The 27,746-nt window shown below is 40.0% G+C and overlaps 1 protein-coding gene across 12 annotated transcripts in view; it reads left to right on the forward strand.

Moving 5' to 3' along the window:
* Positions 1–3,519, forward strand: part of SH3BGR (SH3 domain binding glutamate rich protein) — a 53,065-nt gene extending 49,546 nt beyond the window's left edge. For all 12 annotated transcript variants that reach the window (XM_081080414.1, XM_081080409.1, XM_081080416.1 and 9 more), the window contains one exon: positions 1,467–3,519. The gene's annotated coding sequence lies outside the window, so the exon portion shown is untranslated. The remainder of the gene's footprint in view (positions 1–1,466) is intronic.
* The last annotated feature ends 24,227 nt before the right edge of the window (positions 3,520–27,746 follow it).

Genomic DNA, 27,746 nt, shown 5'->3' on the forward strand with positions numbered 1-27,746 from the left:
GTGCTTTGTAAATATCAGCTAAGAAATGGCAGCATTTTTTGTACCAAAGGTAAATTTGAATAGTATGAACCTCTCCTCTTAACATACTTATGCTTTGACATAAAAAGCTAATATAAAATCTTAGAGCTCAATACATTCTTAGGAAATTTTAGTGCTGGTGAGAGTAGCCATCACAATTTATTATTGGACCATGAAAGTTTCATCACTCATTTATTTAAATTACACAGTGAATCTAGCCTATTATTTTATGTTTTCCCAGGCAGTTTCTTTCATGTTCTGGACACATAGATTTCAACTTTAAGACCTAATATTATCATTTGGGATGTGATCCTTTTTATTTTATTTGGTTTTTCACTTTCTTCTGTTGTTACTGTTGAGAAGTCTGTTGTCTCATTACTGTCCCTTATCCCATTTCTAAAGAATGGGTTGGGACCCATTTTTGAAAAAAAGATAATCAGCAAGTTCACTTTTAGAACTTCTATCTGAAGATGGGTTGGAAAGGAAAATATGCTGATGTTTATCCTTATACCAAAAGAAAAAAAACTCAAATACCCACAGTAAAAGATTCATATGTACTGTTTAAATCCATTTCCATTTACTGTGATTGTAAAGTTCTTTAAGAATTATGCAATTTTAATGTGGTAATTGTAAAAAAAACTTGCATGTGAAGTGCTGTGGCTGACAGACAATCCTTCATGCAGCCAGATGGCTTTATAGGCTGACTCAAAAAAAAAAAAAATAAAATAAAAAATAAAGGCAACTACAGCTGGGGCCAGCACATTATGCCAGTATTTCTGATGACTTCTAGTTTGGAATCCAGTTCGTAGTAGTCTGTTGTGAATTCAGAATGCTGAAAGGAACTAGTCAGACAGCTCCCTCCATCCCACTCTGGGGGAGATTCATTATCATTTAAGATGCAGCCTGGCAAGGCAGTCAGACATCCAGTCTCATAGCTCATGGATATTCCAGGCGTTTTATTTGAAAAGATGGTTTTAGGGAGAACATCGCAAAGAATGGAACTATGAAAGATTGCTCATTTCCCGTGTTTGAAATCGATGCTCATTTGATGGCTCAGGAGAAATAACACACAGCATGAGCCTGAATTCTACCTCCGGAAAGGCGGCTACAATACTGTGCTTTAGGCTAGCCATGGAACATTGAAATGGCCCCCTACAGACCTGGGCTGTAAATCCTGCCTCTCCATTCTCCATGAAAATGCAGTGGGGGAACTCTAATTACAGATGTTGACTTCCTTGTGGTGTTCAATATGTGCTAATACAGAGAAAGATATAAACCTGGTCTGGTTTTCCAAGGGAAAAATTCAATTTCCTTTCCTTGCACTTGGGAACTAATGAATAGTAGTGTATGGAATAAAAGGCAATAACTTCCCTTTATTGCATGCTAAATAATGATTGTGGTAAACATCCTCTGTCTCTCTTCTCCCTAATATTTTCCCTTTCTTTTAGAAAACCCAAGCCATGAAGCAACATTGCAACTTTCTCCGTACAAACCGAACTCAACCAAATGCTTTGGCCTGAAGCTAGCCCACCTCTCAGTACATCCGGGCCTCACCGAGGAGTTTACTAGCTGCTGTGGTTAGATGTACATGGAGCTATCTACTTAGTCATCGCAACGTTCAATTAAATGTGACGACAACACACGTATACCTTCATGGGCCTGACATTTTTGGCCTTTGCTTAATTTTTTCTTTTTCTTTTTGCTTTGCATGAATAGATCTTACTAATACCCTGAAAAAAAATGATTTCAGAATATAGAACTTCTCTTTGTGCAATGACTAAAGTATTTCTTAGTATGTGCCTTATGCTACCTTATGCTACTTGTCTCAGAACTAGCTTAGAAAACGAAGAGCTTTCCAGAGAACAAGCATACAAATAAAGATTAATAGCAATTGTCTTGTCCCAAGGAGGGTCAGTGTCTTTACTTTTGGTCTCTACTTGTGTATGCCAGAACTCAGCCTGTCTGTTGCCACTTCCAAATCCTCAGCAGAACTTTCCTGTCTGCATTGAGATGGGTGTGTTTTGTTGTACTGATTATTTGGTCCGTGTATTCAGATGACGCTGATTGTCTTGTTATGTCGTGTTTTGTGTCATATATACTGCTCTGGGATCCTCTTTGAAGCCTTATCTAAATGTAATGCTGTCATCCACATGTATACGGGTAATATAAAGGACAAATACATTTGCAACCCAATGCCGTTTGCCCGCTTCTGCGAAGAAAAGAGTGGCTTCTGCTTTTTCTCCTGCTGTTGGTTGATTTGCAGCCTTGGCTGCCCTGAGCTCTGTGATTTGCCTTCTGATCCCAGAGTGTCTTTTCCCCACGATCTGGTCCAGCTCTGACCCATGTTCACCAGGTAGGTTTGATGGTGTTTTTCCCAGATATTTTTTCTTTCTGGGAAGATTGTGCTGGCATCCCTCCCCTGTCGGTGAATGTGCTATTTGTATTTTTCTTGCCCCAAATGCTGCTTCTGTATTCTGGTTTCTGAGCTAGGGACAATGGTGGCAGTTCGACTGGGAGTGGCCATAAATGTTTCCTCCTCTGGAGTCTGCACATAGGTGTTACAGCTAAGCCCGTTTGTCATTTGGGAATGTTTTTTTCTATGGTGGCAGAAGTTGTGTGGATCACAGGAACTCTGGAAAACAGCTCTTTTCTGGCTACTCTAGTAATAAAAAGAGGCATTTTGAAGAGAATTAAGATTATTTTGTTCCAAATCGTTGATATAGGTTACTTTAAAAACATTTCTCCCTTTGCTAAAAAGGTGAGAGACTACAGTGACGTGAAAATTCGTATAATTAAAAATTAATTTCTATTTGTACTTCATTGCACTAAATTATGTCCCATTTTAAAAAGCATGCATAGGGCCGGCCCAGTGGCTCAGGCGGTCAGAGCTCCATGCTCCTAACTTCGAAGGCTGCTGGTTCAATTCCCACATGGGCCAGTGGGCTCTCAACCACAAGGTTGCCAGTTCAATTCCTCGAGTTCCGCAAGGGATGGTGGGCAGCGCCCCCTGCAACTAAAATTGAACACGGGACCATGAGCTGAGCTGCTGCTGAGCTCCTGGATGGCTTAGTTGGTTGGACCGTATCCTCTCAACCACAAGGTTGCCGGTTCGACTCCCGTGGGGGATGGTGGGCTGTGCCCCCTGCAACTAGAAACAGCAACTGGACCTAGAGCTGAGCTGCATCCTCCACAACTAAGACTGAAAGGACAGCAACTTGAAGCTGAACGGCACCCTCCACAACTAAGATTGAAAGGACAACAACTTGACTTGGAAAAAAGGCCTGGAAGTACACACTATTCCCCAATAAAGTCCTGTTCCCCTTCCCCAGTAGAATCTTAAAAAAAAAAAGCATGCATAATTTTATAACAACTTCATGCACAAAAAGGCCTTAAGTGTTTTGCTCTTCTTTATGCTGACTTTTATCCTCCCATTTCTCACATTTTTAAATGAAAATAAATATTTGTGCTAATAATAAGCAAAGATAACAAACCAGACATCTTACTTAAATTGAGTTATTTTTTCTCTTATATTGTCTTTTTGTAGTCAGAAAATGAATATAGTCAGAAAATACTAGGATATTGTTTTCATTTATTCATATTTCATTTTCTTTAAAATATTCAAATGCAAACATCACTAGCTCAATCATACTGTATAAATAATTTCACTTCTCTTACAGATTTAATTTAACCCTCAATAGCTAGTGGGTCCAGGGGCACAGTGAGGAAAATCCCCAAATATGGAATGCACAATATCAAAATATAATTTAAAAAATCCACACACTTTGTCAGTATAGACAATTTATGGAAACTAAACAGCATTATGCATATGTTAAAAAGGATAATGACAAACCCAAATGAACAAGCAAAATCATTCTGCAAAAAGACACAAGACCAGAAAATGTAATAATTATATAATTTATATATAATTATATCATGATCTGAAGTTACTAGAGATTCATAGAATTTGATTTATTTGTCTATGGGAGGCTTCAACATTCAAAATAAGTTTCTTTTTTTGAATTAGAAAAGTGAGTACACAAAAATTTGAGTGACTTTTTTCTAACTACTGAACAATAAATGCTCCCTTCTTCACTCTGCCTTTTTCCCCTCTGAGGTTTCCTCAGATTTCTTTGGATTGAAATCCTCATTTGGTACCCAAGATATGCAATAAGGATGATTTGAGGTTGTCATTGAGTTCTTAGTTTTCTAGAGAAAATATGAGAGTTATAGAAAAATGAAATGTATTGCATACAAAGGCTTTTTTAAAAATACTTTTTTATTTTTCAATCACAGTTGGCATACAATGTTATATTAGTTTCAGGTGTACAACATAGAGATTAGACATTTATATACCTAACGAAATGATCATCCTTAGCACCCATCTCACACCATACAGTTATTACAGTATTATTGACTATGTTTCCTATGCTGTACTTTACATCCCTGTGACTGTTTTTATAACAGGCAATTTGTACCTCTTAATCCCGTTCCCTTTTTCGCACATTTCCCCAGACCCCTCACCTTGCAACCATCAAAATATTCTCTGTATCTATGAGTTTGTTACTGTTTTGATTGTTTATTTGTTTTTTTTAGATTCCACATATAAGTGAAATCATATGGTATTTGTTTTTCTCTGTCTGACTTACTCCACCCAGCACAATACTCTATATCTATCCATGTTACAGATGGCAAGATATTCTTTTTTTTATAGCTGAGCAATACTTCATTGTATATATGACCACCTCTTCTTAATCCACTCGTCTATTGATGCACACAAGTCTATTTTGTTTGATGCAATTATTGCTACTCTAGCTTTTTGTTGTTGTTGTTCCATTTGCATGAAATTTTTTTTTCCATCCCTTTACTTTCCATCTGTGTGTGTCTTTCAGTCCAGAATTAGTCTCTTGGAGGCAGCATATGTATGGGTCTTGTTTTCTTACCCATTCAGCCCTCCTTTGTCTTTTGGTTGGAGTATTTAATCCATTTACATTGAAAGTAATCGTTGATAGCTATGCAGTAAATGACATTTTATTATTTTGGATTTTTTTTTTCTTTTTTTGGTCTTAAAGCTGTCCCTCTAAGGTTCCTTGTAATACTGGTTTGGTGGTGATGAACTCCTTTAGCTTTTTCTTGTCTGGGAAGCTCTTTATCTCTCTTTTGATTCTAAATGATAGCTTTGCTGGGTAGAGTGATCTTGGTTGTAGGTCCTTGCTTTTCATCACGTTGAATATTTTGTGCCAATACCTTCTGGCCTGCAAAGTTTCTGTTGAGAAATCAACTGACAGTCTTATGGGAGCTCCCTTGTAGGTAACTAACTGCTTTTCTCTTGCTGGTTTTAAGATTCTCTCTTTGTTTTTAACCTTTGGTATTTTAATTATAATGAGTCTTGGTGTGGGCCTCTTGGCATCCATTTTTTTTTTAATTAATTTTATTGGGGTGACAATTGTTAGTAAATTTACATAGATTTCAGGTGTACAATTCTGTATTACATCGTCTATAAATCCCATTGTGTGATCACCACCCAGAGTCAGTTCTCCTTCCATCACCATATATTTGATCCCCTTTACCCTCATCACCCACCCCCCACCCCCTTACCCTCTGGTAACCACTAAATTATTGTCTGTGTCTATGAGTTTTTGTTTCTCATTTGTTTGTCTTGTTCTTTTTGGTTTATATACCACATATCAGTGAAATCATAGGGTTCTCTGCTTTTTCTGTCTGACTTATTTCACTTAGCATTATTCTCTCAAGATCCATCCATGTTGTCACAAATGCTCCTATATCATCTTTCCTTAACGCCGAATAGTATTCCATTGTGTATATGTACCACAACTTCTTTATCCATTCATCTATCGAAGGACATTTTGGTTGTTTCCATGTCTTGGCCACCGTAAACAAAGCTGCAATGAACATTGGCGTACACGTGTCTCTATAGAGAAATGCTTTTATATTTTTGGGGTAGATACCCAGGAGAGCGATTGCTGGGTCATATGGTAATTCTATTCGTAATTTCTTGAGGAACCTCCACACTGCCTTCCATAGCGGCTGCACCAGTCTGCATTCCCACCAACAGTGTATGAGAGTTCCTTTTTCTCCACAACCTCTCCAACACTTGTTACCATTTGTTTTGTTGATGAAAGCCATTCTGACTGGGGTGAGGTGATATCTCATTGTGGTTTTCATTTGCATTTCTCTGATGATTAGCGATGTTGAGCATTTTTTCATATGTCTATTTTGGCATCCATTTTGTTTGGGACTCTCTGCACTTCCTACCCTGTTTCCCCGAATGTAAGACCTAGCTGGACAATCAGCTTTAAGGCGTCTTTGGAGCAAAAATTAATATAAGACCTGGTATTATGTTATATGATATGATATGATATGATATGATATCATATTATATTATTATACCCAGTCTTATAGTAAAATAAGACTGGGTCTTATATTAATTTTTGCTCCAAAAGACGCATTAGAGCTGATGGTCTGGGTAGGCCTTATTTTTGGGGAAACACTGTAGGCTTGTATATTTATTTCCTTTGCCAGGTTAGGGAATTTTCTGTCTTTATTTCTTCAAATAGGTTTTCAATTTCTTGCTCTCTTTTCCTGGTCTCCATACAACAGGAATCTTCGTAGGTTTGCGGTTGTCCCAGAGGCCCCTTAAACTCTTCTTAAATTTTTGGATTCTTTTTTCTTTTTGCTGTTCTGATTGGATCTTTTCTGCTACCTTATCTTCTAAATTGCAGATTCGGTCCTTTGCTTCATCTAGTCTACTGTTGATTCCCTGTAATATATTCTTCATTTCTGTTATTGTTGTCTTTATTTCTGACTGGTTCTTTTTCATGTTTTCTAGCTTCATTTTTATGTTTCCTATCTCTCTGTTGAAGTTCTCCCTGAGATCACTGGGCATCCTTGTAACCATTGTTCGGAACTCTGCATCTAGTAGATTGCTTGTCTCCATTTTGTTAAGTCTTTTTCTGGAGCTTTGTTCTGTTCTTTTATTTGGGACATGTTTCGTTGTCTCCCCATTTTGGCTGCCTCCCTGTGTTTGTTTCTATGCATTAGGTAGGACTGCTACATTTCCCGGTTTTAACAGAGTGGCCTTATGTAGTAGGTGCCCTATGGGGCCGAGTGGCACAGTCTTCCTGGTCACCTGAGCCAGGTGCTCCAGATGTCTCCCTTGTGTGGGTTATGTGTGCCCTCCTATTGTAGTTGAGCCTTGGTTGCTGTTGGCATGTCAGTAGGAGGGATTGACCCTCAGGTTGACGGGTTGTGAGGACTGGCTGTGACTACAGTAGAGGAGCTGTTGTGCAGGGACTGACCCTATGGAGAAGGATTTGCTTTAATGGGGCTCTGGTGCCTGCCTAGTCTGCCCTTTGGGTGTGTCATTTGTGGAGGTGGTTGGGTGGTTCTCTCCTGTGGTCTGAAGCTGGCCATTGCATGTATTGATTCTGGGGCCTCTTGGCAGGGGGCTCTGGTACAGGCCCAGGTCAGCCACTGCCTGTGCCCAGCCCAGGTTCTTGAGGAATATTTATAATGTTTTCTTTCAAAAGCAGTTTAACTGTTATACCTGTATAAGTGTGGTAAGTGAAGTGACCCTAGTGAATTGTAATAATAGAGAATGACCATTAGGTGGTGATAAACACACAAACTTCTTGATAGAGTGTCACTGGCCCCAGAGCCCTGCCCCCTGAGAAGTGTACAAATTAGGGTACTGTTGAAATCAGAAGGTGGGCTTAAGGTACTGTCAACCAGACAGAGGAAAAACTGACAAAAACCCTCCACACTAATTGGTCAGTTGATTAACGTATCATTTATAATGCTTTTATCCAAGACAATATATTTTGAGCAAAATGTGCATTCTTCAAAGCGATTAAAACCAATAATTGTTTGAATCTCACACCTTCACATTTCATAGAAGGAGCCTGAACTCAGTCAGCAATTGATCTCCTACTGACAATTTTGGTAACGATATGGGATCTTCCTTTAGCCTATAAATGCTTCTAGCTCCTTAAAGAAGGATAAACAGAAACCATGATTACCCAAGGGGCTGATTGTCCTTCCCTGTCTCAAGTTTTCTAGTTATAATAAAACACATTTCCAAATCTTTGGAAATATACTCATGATCCTCACTAAAGCATTCCTTTTATTGTTGTCTAAGATATTTGCCCTTTTTTTTTTTTTTACTATTTGTTTTGAAAGGACTTTCTCATAAGTAGAAAAATGAGTTACAAAATCTTTAAAATCTATCAGTAGGTTGGGTTGTTTTTTTGAACTAGAATCTGGAAATTGTTTAAAGAGAGCATTGTAATGCTCTCAGGGATGGAAGACTCAAATTGTAAAGGCCAGGTGGGTGTGAGTAACAGGAAGGGGTTTTGGGGGTCAGGGAATAACTTGGGAGGAACTCATTCAGGTCCAGCAGATGGATCTTGTCAGCATAAGAGCATGTCGCCTTCTCTCAGGAGCTCAAATGGATCAAACTCACAGTATAGGATTAAAATTAGACTGCTGGTTATTGTTTCATAGTATCTTCATTCGCCAACATTTGTTGGGTGCTTGCTATGTACACATTAAGTTCTGTCCTGAGGGCTTCACATAATCCCTACAGTAACCTGGTGAGGGGACACCACCCTCATTTCACAGATAAGGAAACTGAGTTGGAGTGTGTGTGTGGGGTGTTCAGTATGTGTGTAAGGTCCTACAGCCTGACAATGGCCAAGCTGGGACTCAGATCTATTTGCGTTCCACTCTGAAGCCTGGCCCATGCTTCCCAACAAACTCTTCCTCTCTGTCCTTGACCATGGCTGTGTCCCGTGGACACAGTGGGCAGTGCATGCCCTGCCCTCAGAGGGCCTCCTTCCTGGGCCTCCTCTGGTCCGTGTATTCTGTTTTTAGACTTGACGCCAAGGTCAAGACTTTCAGGCCCGGAAGTAAGGTGACTAGCCTTCCTGGGCTGTGATCCGTCATGTACTGGTTTCTTAGTTGGACCCACCATCAGAGGGCAGTCCGTTCCCTTCCTTCTCACATTCTTGTGCCGCTCCCTGTGGCCCGGTTACAGAGGGACCTGAACCACGGTCAGCCCCCAGTACTCTAGAAATGGGTCAGTAGCGTCAGATCCAAAGTCTTATGTTGCAGTGAAAAAAATCTAAAATTTGTCATCTGCCTTTTCCAGTTTGGTTTACTGTGGGTGCATCGCATTCACCAATGCTGAAGGACACACCCCGAAGTCCTTGGGGTCTCACTGTCAGTTGAAGCCCAATGACACGCCAGGGTAGCAACCAGCCCCTTGAGGTTTTTTTAGCTGAGAGGATTCAGCTGAGAGACTTCTAGCTGGGGATGGTTTAAAGAGGCAAAATACACCTGAGTCCTAGGATATGAATCTTGGTTCTCTTCCTTTGTAGCAAGTCAAGTTTATCTGTAGTCCCTTTATTAAAAAAAAATTGTTTTATCTGTCTATCTCTGGAAAGAAATACCTGGGGAGGAAAATAAAGCTCATATTAAACACATCACACATAATTTCTCCTTAAAGTCAGCAAAAATAAAGCATAGAAGTGCAACCTGGTTTTATTTTCTTCTAAGGAGTAAGATAGTTTTCTCCAACCTTTAACTAGATTCATAAAGATTCAAACCTTAAAATACCGTGAAGTCAAAGCCACTAACAAGACACCTTGATGGTATTTCAGGGTGGTTACAAAAGGATTTTTACGGTAAATGCAGATTCTATTTTTTTTATTTAATTCCAAAAGTCATATATGTTTAATAATGTCTTAAAAGAAAATACAGACAAGTAAACAGGTAAAAATAAAATCATCCATAATCTCTCTACCCAGAAATAACCATTAGTGTCTTAATGTATTTTTCCCACTATTTGTCTACAATAATTCCTTTATCTAGTTATTAAGTTGGTGCAAAAGTAATTGTGGTTTAAAAGGTTAAAATAATTGCAAAAACCGCAATTACTTTTGCACCAACCTATTAGAATGCTAGAAATATTGTTTTGTGATTTTATTTTTATGTAACCCTAGACTCTGAATATTTCTTTATGTAATTAAATATTCATCTGCAACATCATATCTAATGCCTATATAATACTGTATTGTATGAATGTACCACATTTTAAAAAATCTCTTAATGTTGGATATTTACATTGAGTTTTTCAGATTAAAACTCAGATTAAAATTAAAAAACTCAGATTAAAATTTAGAATAAAATTTTCAGATTAAAACTAGTGCTGCAGTGAATATCCTTGGAAATGACCTTTCTTTATATTTACGATTGACTTTTTAGGAGAAACTCCCAGAATTAGGTAGAATTAGTTGCAAGATCAAAAGGCATGCAAATTTCTTGGGTAATTGTTTTAGTTTACCTACACTGTTTTCATTCCTTCGCTAATTTGAGAGACAAAAGATATTTCATTGTCATTTCAATGTACATTTCTTTAATCACTAGAGAGTTGGAAAATTTTTGATGTAGTTATTGCATATTCCTGGTATTTTTTATTTTAAGGACTGACTTTTCATATGCTTTGCTAATTGTTCTGTTTATTGGATAGTTGTCTTTTCAAATGCTTTCTTGGCATTGTCTTTTTTTAAAAAAGGATTTTACTAAAACATAACTAACATACAATATTATAATAGTTTCAGGTGTACATCATAATTATTCAATAGTACCCATCTGGCACTGTATAGTTATTACCATATTATTGAGTATATTCCCTGTGCTAAAGAAGTGATCACCATGGTAAGTCCAGCAACCATCTGACATGGTACCATGCTATCACAATATTATTGACTATACATCCTATGCTGTATGTTATTACATCCCCAAGACTTATTTGTTTTATACCTGGAACTTTGAACCACTTATTCTTCCTTATCTCCCCCCCTTTTAAATTTTTCAATTAGAGTTGACATTCAATGTTATATTAGTTTCAGGTGTACAGCATAGTGGTTAGACATTTATATAATCTAAGAAATGACCCGCCTGACTAGTACTCACTTGGCACTATACATAGTTATCACCATATTATTGATTATATTCCCTACACTTTATATCCCCATGACTAGTTTGTTTTTACCAACTGGTATTTATTAGCCTTTTCACCTTTTCCACCCTACCTCCAAATCCCCTCCTATCTATCACCCTGATAGATCTAGTACCCCTCTGACACCATACATAGGCACTACAATATTATTGACTACAATCCTTATGCTATACGCTACATCTGCATGACTACTGTGTAACAACCAATTTGTACTTCTTGATCCCTTTCCCTTTTTACCTATCTCCAAACCCCTTCCCATCTGGCAACTATCAAAATGTTCTCTGTATCTATGAATTTGTTTCTGTTTTGTTTGTTTGTTTATTTTGTTCTTTAGATTCTACTTATAGCAATCATACAACATTTGTCTTTCATTGTCTGACTTACTACTCAGCACAATACCCTCTAGGTCCATCCATGTTGTTGCAGATGGCAAGATATCATTCTTTTTTATGGCTCAGTAATATTCCATTGCATATATGTACCACCTCTGCTTTACCCATTCATCCACTCAGGGACACCCAGGCTGCCTCCAGATCTTGGCTGATGTAAACAGTGCTGCAATGAACATATGGATGAGCACATCCCCTTGAAGTAGCATTTTGGGTTTGTTTGGATAAATACCCAGAAGTGGGATAACAGGGTCCTCCTTTGTCTCTTGTTATAATCTTTGTTTTAAAGTGTATTTTATCTGGTATAAGTATTGCTATGCCAGTTTTTTGTTTGTTTGTTTCCATTTTCATGAAATATCTTTTTCCATCCCTTTACTTTCAATCTGTATGTGTCTATTGATCTGAAGTGAGTTTCTTGTAAGCTGCATATGTAAGGGTCTTGTTTTCTTATCCATTCAGCTCCCCTATGTTTTGATTGGAGCATTTAATTCATTTACATGGAAAGTAATAGGTATGTAGTTAGTGCCATTTTATTATTTTTTTTTGTTCTTAACGTCTCTCTAAGATTCCTTGTAATACTGGTTTGATGGTGATGAACTCCTTTAGCTTTTTCTTGTCGAGGAAGCTCTTTATCAGTCCTTTGATTCTAAATGATAGCTTTGCCAGGTAATCATGGTTGTAGGTCCTTGCTTTTCATCACGTTGAATATTTTGAGCCAATCGTTTCTGGCCTGCAAAGTTTCTGTTGAGAAATCAGCTGACAGTCTTATGGGAGCTCCGTTGTAAGTAACTAACTGCTTTTCTCTTGCTGCTTTTAAGAGTTTCTCTTTATCTTTAACCTTTGGCATTTTAATTATGATGTGTTATGGTGTGGGCCTGTTTGGGTTCATCTTGTTTGGGACTCTTTGTGCTTCCTGGGCTTGTGTATCTATTTCCTTTGTCAGGTTAGGGAAGTTTTCTGTCTTATTTCTTCAAACAGGTTTTCAATTCCTTCTCTCTCTTTTCTCCTTTTGGTATCACTATGATGGGAATGTTGGTATACTTGATGTTGTCCTTAAACTATCTTCATTATTTTGGATTCTTTTTTCTTTTTGCTGTTCTGATTGGGAGTTTCATGCTACCTTATCTTCTAAATCGCTGATTCGACCCTCTGCCTCATCTAATCTACTCTTGATTCCCTGTAATGTATTCTTCATTTCAGTTTCTATATTCTTTATTTCTGACTGGTTCTTTTTTGTTTCCTATCTCTTTGTTGAAGTTCTCCTTGAGATCATTGAGCATCCTTATAACAAGTGCTTGGACTTCTGCATCTGGTAGATTGCTTGTCTCCATTTTGTTAGGTTTTTTTTTTTCTGGAGCTTTGTTCTGTTCTTTTACTTGGGACATGTTTCTTCATCTCCCCATTTTGGCTGCCTCTCTGTGTTTCTATGTATTAGGTGTGGCTGCTATGTCTCCCAGTCTTAGCGGAGTGGCCTTGTGTGGTTGGTGTGCTGTGGGGCTCAGTGCTGAAATCTCCCTGGTCACCTGAGCAGGGTGCTCCAGGTGTGTTCCTTGTATGTTGTGTGTGCCCTCCTGTTATAGTTGAGCCTTGGTTCTGTTTTCACATTAGTGGGAGGGATTGACCCTTAGATGGGTGGGTTGTGAGGACTGGCCATGACTACAGTGGAGGAGCTGTGGTTCTGACCCTACAGAGCAGGATCTGCCTCAGCAGGTCTGGTGTCTGCCCAGTCTGCCCTTTGGGTGTGTTGTCCTTGGAGGTGGCTGGGTGATGCTGCAGCTTATTTTGAAGCTGGCCATTGGATGCAGCAGCCCCAGGGCCACCTGAGAGGAGAACCACTGCAGGTTAAGTTCAGCTGTAGCTTGTGTCCAATCCGGGGCCACTTGACCAGAGCCACAAAGTGAACCCCAGATGGCCGCCACCCACACTGTGCTTGGAAGTGCCTTGAGAGGCTGTGAGGACAGAGCCAGGAGTGCAGTTTCCAGGCTCTTGGCCTCCCATGGAAAGATGCTGGCATAGAGAGTAAATGGCCATCAACTGTGATCAGATGGCCATCAGCTGTGGCTAGTTGGCCGTCAGCTGTAACCAGTGAGCCATTGGCCACTAATATAACTGCTGTGGCTACACTAGCAGGAAATGGGGGCTAGCAAGAAGATGGTGGCTGGTAAGTGCAGATTGCAGTTAGGACGGCGGGTTGCAGACAGTGTGCATCCAGCCTCCAGTGAGACTACAGTGCCTCCTGCGAGAATATAGTGGTATGACTCCCCTGTCTATGGCTCTGTGGGTGTTCCTTTTTGGCCTCACCATGTCCTGCATTCTTATGTGGGGAGCGGGAGCTGAGACTCTGCATGCCGCCCTGCATGACAGAGGCTAAGTGTCTAACCGAGGCCGGTTGCTGCTAGTGCTGGACTTAGGGCTGCTCAGCCAGAGGTACAGGACATGCCCAATCCAGATGCTGCTTGTCTCGGTTCTGCAAATTTTTGATAGACCGAGAAACGTCGGCAGCATGAACCTAGGTGGGTGGTTTGTACAAAAAAGCCGCTGGAAGTGGCTTGGGTGTGCCCGAAAGTTAGGTGGGGTGGGGTCTCAGAATCACCTGGGCGTGGTGAACGAACAGTGTTAGCCATCTTGATGGAAACTCAGATATAGTGCCCACCTGTGTCTGCACGCCACGAGGGGGGAGGGCTCAGTAAAGAAACAATGGCTTCTGCCAGCTCCTCAGTGTGGGAGAAAGCTGCCCGTTCAGCCCCATCTGGAAGCCAGACAACTCAGTTCTCACCCCTCGCCTCTATGTGTTCCTGTTGCCTCTCCAGCTGCTGCCCCAGTGCTGGAGGTCAGAGCCAGTGATTCTGCCGGTAAGTCCACGCGCGGTCCTTTTAAGAGGAGCGGCTGGAACTCCAGCCACCCTCCGTCTCACTCATTCACAATCTCTGCTGGTTTTCACAGCCAGAAATGATGGGGACTTCTCTTCCCGGCACTGGAACCTCGGGTTGGGGAGTCTGGTGTGGGCTGGGACCCCTTGCTCCTCTGAGGAGACCTATGTAGCTGAGATATCCCTCCCGAGTTTTAACGGTCACACACAGTTCAGCTAGATTTCAGATAATTCTCAGGGATAGTTGTTTCGTAGTTTTGTTGTAATTTTGGTGTGGTTGTGAGAGGAGGTGAGCACAGCATTTACCTACTGTGCCATCTTGACCGGAACTCCTCTTGACATTGTCTTTGACTCCTCTTTACCAGCCTTGTGCCCTGTTAACTCACCTTCCACAGTGTCTCTTGAATTCATTATCCTTGAACTTGTTTCCTATTCCATATCGTTTAGAGGGAGTTTCTTCTAAACCCCCATGTGGGGCTTTTCCAACAAGCTCACAAATTCTTTGGTACTCCTAAGGTAAAGTGCTGTCCCATTTCTCTTCCTTTGAAAATGGGTTGGCCCTAGTGACTGATTTCTAATAACGAGAGTGTGGCAGAAGTGATGCTATATGGTCTCCCAGCGCAGGTTAGAAAAGGGGATGCAGCACCCTCCTGGCTTTCTCCCCTGGAATGCTGGCCCTTGGGTCCCAGTGACCATGTTGTGAGGAACCCAGGCCACTCGGAGAGGCTGTGTGTGGGGTTCTGGCCGACAGCCCAGCCCAAGCAGATGTGTGAGTGAGCTTTCAGGTGATTGTAGCCTCCAGTTTGTGGGTGGAAGGGGAGCGAGAAATCTGTCCCTGCTGAGCCCAAATGGCAGATTCGCAGGCAAATGGATGTGCTCCTTTTTGGGGTGATATGTGGCTTCTCAGAACGTCATGTGTTCCCAGTGCTATCCTGTCGGTGCTGTCAAAATCCTTGCTTGTTTGAGCTGGAATGCCCATGTGCCTAAATCTTACCTCCATGTTAAGGCCCAGCTTGATGTCACATATGTCGTCATGCTTTCCTCAGGATTCCCTCCATAAAGTATTTACGCCGCACTCTGACTGCTCAGGGCATTTTAACTGGCCTCATGATGACAGCTCTCCCCTCCTGATCAGTGGTTTTTCAAAACAACTCTTTTTTTTCAAGTCATGGATCTCTTTGTTCAAATGGACCTCCAGTATAAAAATCAGATGGAAGGTGAGCTGCTCTCAGTGTATTTACTGGGACTTTGACCCCCGTTCCCCACAAAGTGATTCAATTCAGAGTACAGTTTGAAAATCCTGTGCATGGTTGCAGGTTTTTCTCTTTAAATCAACTTCATTGAGGTTTAGTTTTTGCAATAATATGTACCTGTGCTGTTTTCCCAGTGCCAACCAGTTCTCCAATTTTCTGACACCCACTGGATGTCTTACAGGTAAATTCTGACACTAACTCCCAGAGTTAGCTCAGATCCTCTGTAGGTTAGGGGCTCAGTTCTATAAGACTGCCCCCTCTTCAGATGCCACTGCAAGTGGGGTCCCAGGATTTTTGCATGTCTGTCTGGTGGACTACAAATCCTGGGGTTTTCATGACCTGCCCTCTAGTGACAACTCACTAGAACGACTCACAGCACTTAGGGAAGCATACTACTTTTGATTACAATCTATTCTGTAAGATACAAATGAGCAGCCAGATGAACAGGTAGATAGGGAAAGGTCCAGACGGGTCCCACATGTGGAGGCTTTGGCCCCTGTGCAGTAAGGGTACACCACTCTCATGGCATTGTGTGTTCAGCAACCAGAAATCTCCCCCAAATTCATCTTATTGAATTGTTTTTATCAAGGTTTGATTACACAGGCATGACTGATTAAATCATTGGCTATTGGTGCTTGAACTCAATCTCCAGCTCCTCTCCCTTGCCTGGAGGTGTGTGTGTGGGGGAGTGGGGCTAAAAGTTCTAACATTAAAATTTTTTTTCAATTTGTAAATTATAGTTGACGTTTAATATTATTTTATATTAGTCTCAGGTGTACAGCACAGAGATTTATGTAATTTATGCAGTGATTCTGCCTGATTAGTCTAGTACCCACCTGGCACCATACATAGTTATTGCAATATTATTTACTATATTCCCTATGCTTACTTTACATCCCTGTGACTATTTTGTAACTACAAATCTGTACTTCTTAATCCCTTCAACCTTTCTCACCCATCCTGTCAATCCCCTTCCCATCTGGCAACCATCAGTTTATTCTCTGCATCTATGAGTCTGTTTCTGTTGTTGTTTGTTTTGTTCTTTAGGTTCCGCATATAAGTGAGATCATATAGTATTTGTCTTTCTCTGTCTGACTTATTTCACTTAGCATAATATTCTCTAGGTCCCTCCATATTGTTGCAAATGGTAAGATTTCATTTTATGGCTGAGTACTATTCCATTGTATAAATGTCCCACCTCTTTATCCAATAATCTATTGATGGACACTTAGGCCATATCTTGGCTATTGTAAATAGTGCTGTAATTGACAAAGTGGTGCACATATCTTTTCAAATTAGTATTTTGTGTTTCTTCAGATAAATACCCAGAAGTGGAATTGCTAGGTCATATGGAAGCTCTATTTTTAATTTTTTGAGGAACGTCCAAATTGTTTTCCACAGTGGCTGCACCAATTTTTAATTCTACCAACAGTGCACTAGGGTTTCTTTTTCTCCACATCCTCATCAGCACTTGTTTATTGATTTGTTGATGATAGCCACTGTGATAGGTGTGAGATGATATCTTACTGTGGTTTTAATTTGCATTTCTCTGGTGATTGGTGACATTGGCCATCTGTATGTCCTTATTGGAGAAATGTCTATTCAGGTCCTCCTCTCATTTTTTAATTGGATTGTTTGTTTTTTGGTGTTGAGTTGTGTGAGTTCATTATAAATTTTGGATATTAACCTGTTATCAGATTTATCATTGGCAAATATCTCCTCCCATTCAGTCGGTTGTCTTTTCATTTTGTTGATGATTTCCTTTGCTGTGCAAAAATTTTTCAGTTTGATGTAGTCCCATTTGTTTATTTTTCCTTTTGTTTCCTTTGCCCAAGGAGACATATCAGAAAAAAATATTACTGAGAGCAATGTCAGAGAGTTTACTGCCTATGTTTTCTTCTAGGAATTTTATGATTTCAGGTCTTACATTTAAGTCTTTAATCCGTTTTGAGTTTATTCCTGTATATGGAGTAAGAAGGTGGTCCAGTTTCATTTTTTTGCATTATCTGTCCAGTTTTCCCAGTACCATTTACTGAATAGACTGTCTTTACCCCACTGTATATTCTTGCCTCCTTTGTTGTAGATTACTTGACCAGATAGGCTCGGGTTTATTTCTGGGCTATTCTATTCTATTCTATTCTATTCTATTCTATTCTATTCTATTCTATTGATCTATGTGTCTATTTTTTATGCCAGTACCACACTGTTTTGATTACTATAGTCTTGTAGTAGAGTTTGATATCAGAGAGTGTGATGCCTATAACTTTGTTCTTCTTTCTCAATGTCGCCATGACTATGCGGGGTCTTTTATGGTTCCATATAAATTTTAGAATTATTTGTTCTAGTTCTGTGACAAATGCCATTGTACTTGACAGAGATTGTTTTGGGTAGTATGGACATTTTAATGATGTTAATTCTTCCTATCTGTGAGCACAGTATACAAATGTATACACAGTATACATTTGTATTTTCCTCAATTTCTTTCTTCAATGTCTTATAATTTTTTCTGTACAAGTCTTTTACCTTCTTGGTTAAATTTATTGCTAGGTATATTTTTTTTATGCACTTCTACATGGGATTGTTTTTTTAAATTTCTCTTTCTGATAGTTTGTTAATAGCTGGATAAAAATGCAACTGATTTCTGAATATTAATTTTGTATCCTGCTACTTTACTAAATTCATTTATCAGTTTTAATAGTTTTTTGGTGGAATCTTTGGGGTTCTCTCTATATAGTATCATGTCATCTGCAAATAATGACAGTTTTACTTTTTCCTGAAAGTTCTAACCTTCTAATCATGGTCAGTTTTTTTTGGCAGCTATTAGGTTGGTACAAAAGTAATTGCAGTTTAAAAGATTAAAGATAATTGCAAAAACTGCAATTACTTTTTTTTTTTGACTGGTTTCAGGTGTACAAAACAATGTAATAGTTAGACATTTATCATTTGTATCCCTCACATAGTGACAACCCCCCTCCCGCATCCACTACCCCTCTGACATCACACACAGCCATTACATTCCCACTGTCTTTATTCCTAATGCTGTACTCCATTTCTTGTAAAAAAAAAAAAAATATATATATATATATATATATATATATATATATATATATATATATATATATATATATATATATATATATATATATATAAACTTGTAGTTGACATTCATTGTTCAGCTTCAGCTTCAGGTGTACAGTGCAGTGATCAGGCATCTACACCATCCCTGAGGTGGTCTCCCTAATGAGACAAGTGTCCATCAGATACCCTACAAAATCTTTACAACATTATTGATTACATTCCTCAAATTGACTTTCGTGACCCATTGCAATCTTGTGGTTACCGACTGTGCTTTCTAATCCCTTCACCTTCCCCCTTATCCCCACCCCCCATCCCATCTAGTAACCCTTAGTTTTTCCTCTATGTCTCTCAGACTGTTTCTAATTAGTTCATTCATTTATTCTTTTCTTTAGATTCCACATATAAGTGAGATCATATCGTATTTGTCTTTCTCTGTCTGACTTATTTCACTTAACATAATGTTCTCTAGGTCCATCCATATTGTTGCAAATGGTAAGATTTCATTCTTCTTGGCTGTGTAATACTCCATTGTATAAATGTACCACCGTTTCTTAATCCACTTGTCTACTGATGGGCATTTCGATTGCATTAATGGGACAGAGTAGAGAGCCCAGAAATAAATCCGTGCCTATATGGTCATTTAATCTACAACAATAGAAGCAAAAATTTACAGTGGGGTAAAGACAGTCTATTCAATAAATGGTGCTGGGAAACCTGGACAGACACATGCAAAAAAATGAAGTTGTACCACCTCCTTACACCATATCCAAGAATAAATTCAAAATGTATTAAAGATGTAAATGTAAAATCTGAAACCATAAAATTCCTAGAAGAAAATGTAGGAAGAAACTTTACAGACACCACCCGGAGTAAGATTTTTACTGATATATCCCCTCGAGCAAGGGAAGAGAAAAAATAAACATGTGGAATTATATCAAACTAAAAAGGTTTTCCACAGGAAAGGAAACCATCCATAAAACAAGAAGGAATCCTACTGAATAGGAGATTTGCCAATGCAATCACTTTTGCACCAACCTAAAAGCTATTTAAATCCTCTCTGCCCCTTATGACTCATCTCAGAATCCAGAGGCGCTCTTTGTAAATAACAAAAGACAGTCTTATCACTCAGGAAATTCCACCGGTTTTAGGAATTCTGTGCCGGGAACTGGAGATAAAGACAGATATATTTCTTATTATACCATGGCACATATTTCAAGCGTACAATTTGATGAGTTCTGACAAATGTGCATATTGACACATTTGTCAATATGTGGGGGACACCCCATCAAGATCCAGAACATTTCTATCAACCCATAAAATTCCCTGGTGCTCCTTTGCAGTGAGTCCCTCCTCTCCACTCACCGCCAGGTAACCACTACTGTTTTCTGACACTATACGTTTCCCTTTCTGGAACTTCATATAAGTGAGTAAAACAACTATTTACTCTTTTTCTGTCTGACTTCTCTCTCTTCTCAAAATGACTTCGATATTCATTCCTTGGTGCTGGTGTCAGCAGTTTGTTTTTTTTCATTGCTCAGTAGGGGATTATCAGAGTTTGTTTATTTATACATCTGTTGATAGACACTTGAGTCATTTCCAGTTTTTGGCTATTTTGAACAAAGCTTCCATGAACCCTTGTGGACAAGTCTTTTTGTACACAAATGTTTTTATTTCTTTTGAGTAAATACCAAATAGTAGAATTTATATATTTGTTTGCATTTTTATTTTATTTTTTTTGACATTCAATATTATTTTACATTAATTACAGGTGTACAGCATGGTGGTTAAAAAATTATATATATTTATAAAGTGATCCCCTCACCCACTTGGCACAATACATAGTTATTACCGTATTATTGATTATATTCCCTATACTTTATATCCTCATGACTATTTTGTAACTACCAATTTGTATTTCTTAATCCCTTTACGTTTTTCACCATGCCCCCAAGCCCCTCCCATCTATTACCCCAGTAGGTCTAGTACCCATCTGACACCACACATAGTTACTACAATATTATTGACTCTATTCTTTATGCTATACCCTACATCCCTGTAACTACTTTGTAACAACCAATTTCTACTTTTTAAAAAATTAATTTATTGGGGTGACAATTGTTAGTGAAATTACATAGATTTCAGGTGTACAATTCTGTATTACATCATCTATAAATCCCATTGTGTGTTCACCACCCAATTTGTACTTCTTAATCCCTTCCTCTTTGTCACCCACCCCCAACTTTCCTCCCATCTGGCAACCATCTAAATGTTCTCTGTATCTGTGTGTTCCTTTGTGTTTTCTTGGTTTGTTTTTGTTTCTTAAATTCCATTTATAGGTGAAATCATATGACATTGGTCTTTCTCTGCCTGACTTACTCCACTCAGCACTATACCCTCTAGGTCCATCCATGTTGTTGCAGGTGGCAAGAGTTCATTCTTTTAAAAAATTTTTTCTTATTAGTTTCAGGTGTACAAAGCAACATACTGGTTAGACATTTAAAACCCTCATAAAGTGATAACGCCCCTCCCCCAAGCTACTACCCTCTTGACATCTTCTAGAGCTGTTATAATACCATCGCCTGTCTTCCCTATGTTGTGCTCTGTATCCTGTGACTACATATATGTAGTATGTAGTGATTAAATATATAGTGACATATACATGTATATGTATATGTATAGTTGACATTCAATATTATTCTACTTCAGCTTCAGGTGAACAGTGCATTGGTCAGGCATCTACACAGTCTATGAAGTGATCCCCCCGATAAGTTCAGTCCCCATTTTGCACCTTACATGATCTTTACAACATTGTTGATTACATTCCCCATACTGTATTAACTACCAGTTTGTACTTCTTAATACTTACACCTTTTTCACCCTGCCCCTAACCCCATTCCCATCTATCAGCCTGATAGATCTAGTATCTATCTGGCACCATACCTAGTTATCACAATATTATTGATTATATTCCTTATGAAATACCCTACATCCCCTCGACTACTGTGTAACAACCAATTTGTACTTAATCCCTTCCCCTTTCACCCATGCTTAACCCCCCTCCCATCTTAAAGAAGTCCCTCTAAGATTCCTTGTAATACTGGTTTGGTGGCGATGAACTTCAGGTTTTTCTTGTCTGGGAAGTTCCTTATCTGTTCTTCAATTCTAAATGATAGCTTTGCTGGGTAGAGTAATGTTGGTTGTATGTCGTTGCTTTTCATCACTCAGATTATTTCCTGCCAGTCCCTCTTGCCTGCAAAGTTTCTGTTGAAAAATCAGTAGACAGTCTTATTGGGGCTCCTTTGTATGTAACTTCACTTGCTGCTTTTAAGATTCTCTCTTTGTCTTTAACCTTTGGCATTTTAATTATGATGTCTCTTGCTGTGGGCCTGTTTGGGTTCATCTTATTTGGGACTCTCTGCATTTCTTGGGCTTGAGTGTTTATTTCCTTCACTAGGTTAGGGAAGATTTCTGTCATTATTTCTTCAAATAGGTTTTCAATTCCTTGCTCTCTCTCTCTTCCCTCTGGTACCCCTATAATGTGAATGTTGGTATGCTTGATATTGTCCTGGAGGCCCCTTAAACTCTTCTCAACGTTTTGGATTCTTTTTTCTTTTTGCTGTTCTGGTTGGGTGTTTTCTGCTACCTTGTCTTCTACATTGCTGGTTGAATCTGCTGCTTCATATAATCTATTGTTGATTCCCTGTAATGTATTCTTCATTTCCATTATTATATCCTTCAGTTCTGACTGGTTCTTTTTCATGGTTTCCATCTCCATTTTTATGTTTCCTATCTCTGTGTTGAAGTTCATCCTTATAACTGGTGTTTGGAGCTCTGCATCTAGTAGATTGTTTGTCTCCATTTTGTTTAGTTCTTTTTCTGGAGCTCTGTTCTGTTCTTTTATTTGGGACATGTTTCTTTGTCTCCCCAGTTTGGCTGCTTCCCTGTATTTGTTTCTATGTATTAGGTAGGGCTGCCATGTGTCCTGGTCTTAGTAGAGTGGCCTTATGTAGTATATGTTACAGGGGACTCAGTGGTGCAGTATTCCTTGTCACTTGAGCCATGCATTCAAGATGTGTCCCTGTGTGTGTTGTGTGTGCCCTCCTTTTGTAATTGAGCCTTACTTACTGTTGGCATGCCATTGAAAGGGATTGAGCCTTGTGCTCATTGGTTGTGAGGACTGGCCATGACTACAGTGGAGGAGTTGTGGTTCTGACCCTACATAGAAGGACCTGCCTCGGCAGGACTCTGGTGCCTGCTCAATCTGCGCCTTGGGTGTGTTGTCCTTGGAAGTGGATGGGTGATGCTGCAGCTTATTTTGAAGCTGGCCACAGGGTGCACCAGCTCCAGGGCCACCAGGGAGGGAATGCACTGCAGGTCAAGTTCACCTGCAGCCCATTCCCCACCTGGGGCCACCTGGCAGGAGACACAAAGCAAAACACAGATGGCCACCACCCCTGCTGTGCTTGGAAGTGCCTTGAGAGGCCAAGCCACTAACCAAGGCCGGTTGCTCTGCCAGAGGTACAGGGACATGCTCAAGCCAGATGCTGATTGTTTGGGTTCCTCGAACCTTTGAGAGACCTTAGGAAAGTCTGCATCATGAGCCAAGGTGGGTGGTTTGTACGAAAAAGCCACTGGAAGTGGCTTGGGTATGCCCAAAAGTTAGGAGGAGCAGGGTCTCAGAATCACTTGGGTGTGGTAAATGAATGCCATTAGCCAGCTTGATGGAGACTCAGAGATGGTGGCCACCTGCATCTGCACGCCGGGAGGGGCAGGTCTCAACAAAGAAACAATGGCTTCTGTCAGCTCCTCAGTCCGGGAGAAAGCAACCCCACCAGCCCCCATGCTGAAGCCAGACAACTCAGTCGCCCGTGTGTCCCTGTTTTCTCTCCAGCTGCTGCCCCAGCGCTGGAGGTCAGAGCCAGCAATTCCATAGCTAAGTCCGTGTGCGGTCTGTTAAGAGGAGCACCTGTGAGTGCAGCTGCCTTCTGTCTCACTCATCTACAATCTCTGCTAGTTTTCACAACCAGAAATTATGGGGGCTTCTCTCTCTGGCACTGGGACCCTGGGCGAGGTAGCCTGGTGTGGCGCTGGGACCCCCTGCTCCTCTGGGGTGGGGGGATGTATGTTGCTGAGATATCCCTCCCAATTTTCAATGATTACACACAGGTCCATTCCCCATCTCCGCGTCTCCTACCAGTTGCAAGATGACTTCTACTGTATGTCCTTAGTTGTAGAATTTCAGTTCAGCTAGTTTTCAGGTGCTTCTCAGTGATGTTGTTTTGTAATTTAGTTGTAATTTTGATGTGGTCATGAGAGGAGGTGAACACAGTGTTTACCTGCTGTGCCATCTTCACTGGAACTCCAAGTAGTAGAATTTTATTTATTTGTTTTTTTCATCTATTAGGAGAGATCTGTTTCTTTTCTTTTCTTTATTTATTTTAATTTATTAGTTTCAGGTGTACAAGACAAGGTAATACTTAGACGTTCATCATTTATATCCCTCACACTGTGAACCCCCTCCCCCCATCCACTATCCCTCCAACCTCGCACCAAGCCATCACATTATATATATAAAATTATAGTTGGCATTCATTATTGTTCAGCTTCTGGTGTACAATGCCATGATCAGGCATCCACAGTATCCCTGAGATGGTCTCCCAAATAGGACACATGTCCATCGGATACCCAACAAGATCTTTACAACATTATTGAATACGTTCCCCAAATTAATCAAGTAGTAGAATTTAGATTGCAGGTTTTGGGGGACAGAGTGCACATGTCATTCATCTTTGTGACCTGAAGCACAGTGCCTTGAGCATAAGTGTTAAATGAATTTCGTGGTCAGAAAAGGAAACTGATGCTTACTATTTACTATGTGCCAGATACTCTTTAAAAGATTTTTCATATATTGTCTTATTTAATTCTTCAAATGACCATAAAACCTAAGTGTTATTTTTACAGAATTGTATTTCTAGTGAGGAAAAATAGAAGTTCAGAAAAGTCAAGTAACCTCTCTAGGATCACCAAACTAGTGCGTTGTAGAAGTAGGATTCAGACTCACTGTTTGACTCCGAAAGTCAGGTTTATTGGCTACTAATATTTTTGGCTGCCTATCCAAACAGCTAGGGTGATTTCATTTGTGGGAGAATTTTTAAATTCTCCAGATGGCGTCTGCAGGGTCAGCAGAGCCTTTCTGGCCACTGATGTAGGTCAGATCTTGCTACAGTGAAGTGTGAGAGTCAGCCAGTAACTCATGATATGACCATTTTGTCATATCATGACTGTTAAAAATCAGAAAATCATCATCTGGATTTTAATAATTTACGTACATTTTCCGTGTTATCAACCTTTGCTACTGAACTAACTATTAATTGGGACCTTGTGGAAGTTTGGACTAATTATCTGGGTCTTGATATGTCGACTTACCATGAACAACATTTCCATGAAGCCCATAGGCTAGTATGGGATTTTTTCTTGAATGGTGGGAATCTTTTGGAGAAAAAGAGAACTTTGTGGGAATCCAGTGTCTTTTAAAATTTTATATCCACTCATCCTCCGAGTGGGTGTGCAATGCAGGTGAGCAGTTGCTACCAAAGGTCAGGATGGCAGACAACACTGCAGTAAGGACAGAGTGGGTTGAAGGTGCTGACCTGTGCTGGGACGCACTGGTTTGGCCAAATTGATGAGAAAAACGTTGAAACACTTCTGTGGCACTTAGTCAATAGTCTGCTGCCCTGGCTCCTCCCTGGGACACCCTGCTCTCCACTGCCTCATAATCCAGTCTCTAAAGGGTTAGCCCTCATCTTCACAAGGGGCCTCCAGGATCCTGCTCCAATGCCTTGGCCATGTCCATTTCTACTGGTTGACCCCCACAACATGAAATTATTAAATAGTTTGAATGTAACTCCTGGCTAAAAGTTACTTCCCAAACAGAGATTTTCAGGTATCAGGTCAATCAAATTCTTACCCCACTTTTCAGTATTAAAAAACCCAACAAACCATTGTGTTCTCCCTTCACGATTCATACACATACTTCAAGGACAAACAGTTCGGTTAAAGTCTATTTCCACATTTTTCTGATGCCAAAGCACAGGCAGACATCACAGTCTGGCAGTGGTGAGCAAGTATTTGGGGGTCAGGCAACTTCACTTTTGATTTTTGGTTCTGCTGCTTCTTGTGATGTTAGGCAAGTTATTGCAAATCTCACAACTCTTTTATGCCTCAGTTTCTCATCTGTAACATGGGTAAGATAGCATCTACTTGACAGTCTTTCCAGGGATAAATGAGTGACTAGGTGCAAAGACCTCACACCAAGTGCTCCCTCTGTGCTGGCCACTGTATTTCAGTTGGACTCTCGTGGATTCATTTAGTGCTGAGTGCTACTTTGAGATGTCTGAGGCTGCAGCGGTAATTCCAAAAGAGCTGCTTCTGTTGCATCAGACTGACTCTGGAGAGACTGATTTCAGCTGCATGGCTTTCTGTCTTCATGTTTTTGGCCAGAGATTCTTTCCCTAACTGATTTAAAGGAGTTGGAAGTAAAGAAAGAACAGGCTTTACAGACGAAAAGCAAACTTATACTGGGGTTTTGTGTGTATAGTCTTTCCTCTTCCTGCCTACGCAGCTGGAGGGAAGTTGACAGTTACCATGCACATCAAATCAACTCAATGCAAAGAAATGCAGCTTCTCTGGGCAGAAACCCTGTGATTTCTCGGGGTTCCAATCTTTGGTTGTAAATCATTAATGACAAGTATAGAGATTGCTGTTGTGCCCAGCCATTCTTTTCCTTGATAAGATTATATTTTTGAATCGAAATAACATACATTGCTTAAGGGAAAAATCAATAGCAGCCCTCATTCTAAAAATGTCAGGAAGTGAAGATGGGAAAATGGATGGGCTTTGTGGTGTGTGTCTGCAGAAAATAATACCAGGGGTTGGAAACACTGGGAAGGAAGCTTCCAGCTCAAGTGCACAGTTCTCTTGATGGTAGTGCGCTGAGCCACTGGTTCTTCCTTCAGTCACACGGAGAAATGCTTACAGATGGTGGGTATGGTTTCCAAAAGATTGTGATTATTTTCCTGTCAGAGTCCTTTGTCTGTGGACATCTATTCTTGGTTAAAAGTTTCTTTGGTTTTTCTTGGGGAAGCCAAAGGAAGAAACTAGAAATAAACCTAAGAAATGGAAAGATTTGTTTTCTTAAGTGACAATGATGGAAGATGTTTTTCAAAGATGCAAATGCAGATAAGGTTTTATTTCCTTATGAAAAAAATAGTATATTAGAGGACTAAGAGTCCTCTTTCCTGTAAGGGTAAAATTCAGGGAGTCAATAAGACAGTTAGACTTAGCTAGTTTGCAGTTTGACTCACTGCATAGCTCGCTATCTAGCCACTTGTAATTAGACTTAGTTTGTTTGCAGTTTGATCCACCCTGATATTAATCTCTTTTCTCTTTGCTTCTCCCCTCACTGATTAACTGAAGAACTGTTTGTTCCCTTTCTCATGTAAATTCATACCTTGTTAATTAACAATATCCTAACCTGGGAAAAAACAATTTCTTAATCCTCAGGTGCCCAGACCCTGGAATCCAAGTCACAACTCTCTTGCAATATTTTCTGGTAAAGTCCCAGGCCACGATGGCAGAATCCTAGTTTAGAGTCCAGAGATAGCATCATCTTCAAACAGACCAGACCCCGGGAAGGATATCAGCCTTCAAACCTGCCTGACTGACTCCCCTTTTCCTATATAAAAAAGAGCTAACCTGAAGTTAAGTGCTGCTGCCTGTCAGGCTGTACCCTGACGAAGGAATCTGCCAATAATTCTCTCTTCCGAACTTTAATAAAACCTTTTCTCTTTCCCACTTTGTAGAGTCTTGTGTGAATGCTTTCACCTTTTGTGAATTCCACACCATGACATTTCATGTTCCCAGTGTACTCTTGATGTCAGCTAAGGTTAGCTGCCTTGAAGGGCTAATTAAATTTGGCTCAAAGTCCTGTTTCATTCATAGAAGGAAATCTGCTCCCCACTGGGAATTTTCCAAGGGAAAATATTACCTTGGTGAAATGTTCGTTTAGTGGAGAGACAAATTGCAATGATTGTATGTTTATG

This window comes from Rhinolophus hipposideros (genome assembly GCF_964194185.1).
Source record: "Rhinolophus hipposideros genome assembly, chromosome: 2".
NCBI classification, from domain to species: domain Eukaryota; kingdom Metazoa; phylum Chordata; class Mammalia; order Chiroptera; family Rhinolophidae; genus Rhinolophus; species Rhinolophus hipposideros.